Source organism: Macrobrachium nipponense, chromosome 1 (genome assembly GCF_015104395.2).
Source record: "Macrobrachium nipponense isolate FS-2020 chromosome 1, ASM1510439v2, whole genome shotgun sequence".
Classification (NCBI taxonomy): domain Eukaryota; kingdom Metazoa; phylum Arthropoda; class Malacostraca; order Decapoda; family Palaemonidae; genus Macrobrachium; species Macrobrachium nipponense.
In genome coordinates this window covers 218,402,655-218,405,154 of record NC_087200.1, presented here as the reverse complement: position 1 = coordinate 218,405,154, position 2,500 = coordinate 218,402,655, and positions in this window count along the sequence as shown.

Here is a 2,500-nt window from a genome sequence, read left to right as displayed (position 1 = left end):
CAGGGACAGTAACCAACAACCTGAGATTGGAGCTACAGAAGCAAACCAAAGGAAGAAATGGACAAGAGAAGAAAATAAGGAAATATGGAGATGCTACATCAGAAGCAACCCGACGGAGAGAGGATATAGAAGAAGATTGGTCAACATCTGGAATGAGAGGAATAACACCCCCGAAACAGAGCAGAGGCTGGCAGACCAAGTAAGGAATATAAAGAAAAAGAACTGGCTCTCCCCAACAGAAAGAGAAGAACTGGAAAGGGAAACGTAACACGACAACGAATTACACGAAGACGAACTGAGAGACGATGCCACAGAAGACGACAGGGATGATGAGGTATCAAACAACGACACACGAAGAAACACCGACGAAGTAACAGAGAGGACGGAATGGGTAGAAAAGATTAGACAATGGATAGGGCCAGATACAGAGAGAACAAAGATCCCCTCCATGAAAGCCTACAACACCAAGAAATTAAGGGAGAAAACAAGTGAGGTCAATGAAATAATGGGCATAATACACACCACCAGTGTCACAGAAACAAATAACCTGGCATATGCAGGAGCAAGATTAGTAGCAGAACTGATAGGGATTCGAACACTAACACCACCAGCACAACCAACCCAACAGAAACCAAACAGCAACCTTCTTGGAAAAGGCTCCTGGAAAAGCAAATCATGGTGATGCAAAGGCAAAGGCAAAGGCAAAGGCAAATTTTTGCAAAGGCAAAGGCAAAGGCAAATTTTATTCTATCGACCCCTTCCGGGGTATGAGAATTACAAAAATTACACATATATATATATTTTACACAAAAACTACAAAAAGAAGAGCCATAGATTACAACTATATTTATGTACACATATTTTTAGCAAGTACATATTTAAAGCATAAAAGGTATTCTGTCAAAGGAAAGTACATACATCGAAAATAATACCAGAATAATGAAAATCCTAGGAAGCATTAAATCTAAAATAAAGACATTATAAGGTTAACAAACTTTGCAAGCCTTTTCAATTCTCTAGCACTACTTGTATTGAGGAGCAGATTAAATTTAAAAGTGGTAGGTCTTCTACAATAGTAGGGCTTTAGGTATCTCTCTCTTATTTCTCTAATCACAGGACAAAACTAAAACATAATGATATTCATCCCCACTTCAATGCTGTTACATAGTCTGCAAGGTGCTGATTTTCCTGCCCAGAATATCTTTCAGTTGCTACAGGAAGTTTGTGGGTACCACACCGATATTTACTAAGGCAATTCTTTCTGGTATATCTAAATTTATAACATACTTTTCTTGGCCAAATTCAGTTTTAAAAAGTTTTATAATTACTACACAATATATTTCTTTCTACTTCTGCATGCCACTGTTGTCTCTATATATCTTTGAGTTTCATTTCTAGGCTAGTATTATCCTCGTGTGATTGAAATTTTTTCTGGATGTTCCCATATATTTGACACACATGAATCAAGATAGTTTTAATTTTTAATGGATCCAACTAGACTTATACTCATTCGACTCGTACAGAATTCTAAGAAAACGATAAAAAACATTTGACAATTTAGACGCCTATGATTTTACATTCTCAACGAAAATCCAATCATCCGTTTGCAATAGATATTTTCAATTTTGAATCTGCCAAGATCCCCATATACCATGCAGTTTGCTGTTCGCTTGTTCACAAAGAGCTGATTTTTCATGAACTTCTTGTGAAATGTTTCAACATGATCTAGTTTGTGGTAACCCCATATTTCACAACCGTAAGTCAAAATTGGTACAACTAGAGCATCGAATAGATCACAGTTGATATCAATGGGTAGTTCAAGTTTTTTACATTTAATTAACATACTAAATAATGCCCTACGTGCTTGAATGACTTGTTTCTTAATAGCTTTATCCATTTTACCATTATAATTAAACGTAGTACCAAGGTAAACATAATCATCTACAATTTCAATACTCTCCTCACCATATTTAAAATTCGGAACATTTCTAACTTTTCCTCTAGAAAATACAACTACTTTAGTTTTTGAAACTTTAATTTGAAGTTTCCAAGTATCACAATATTCTTTTACTTTGTCTAAGGCATTTTGTAATTCCTTAGGGGATTCAGCCATTACAATAGTATCATCAGCATAAAGTAAAACATAAATACGCAAAAACATTTCTATATCAATACTACTTAATTTTTCATTTATTTCCCTTGAACACATATCCATCCCATTATACCCCCTGCTAAGAGAAGACTCAAAATCATTCAGGTAGATGGCAAAAAGTAATGGGGAAAGATTCTCACCTTGTCTTACACCTATGTTACATTCGAAAAAGTTAGAAATTTTGTGATTCTGCTTCACACAGGATTTTGCATTATTATACATATATATGACAGCCATAATATTACCGTTAATGCCATGTGAGATTACTTTTCCCCACAAGGACGACCTGTCAACCAAATCAAATGCTTTTCTGTAATCAACGAACAAAACAGTATATTATCTTTTTCG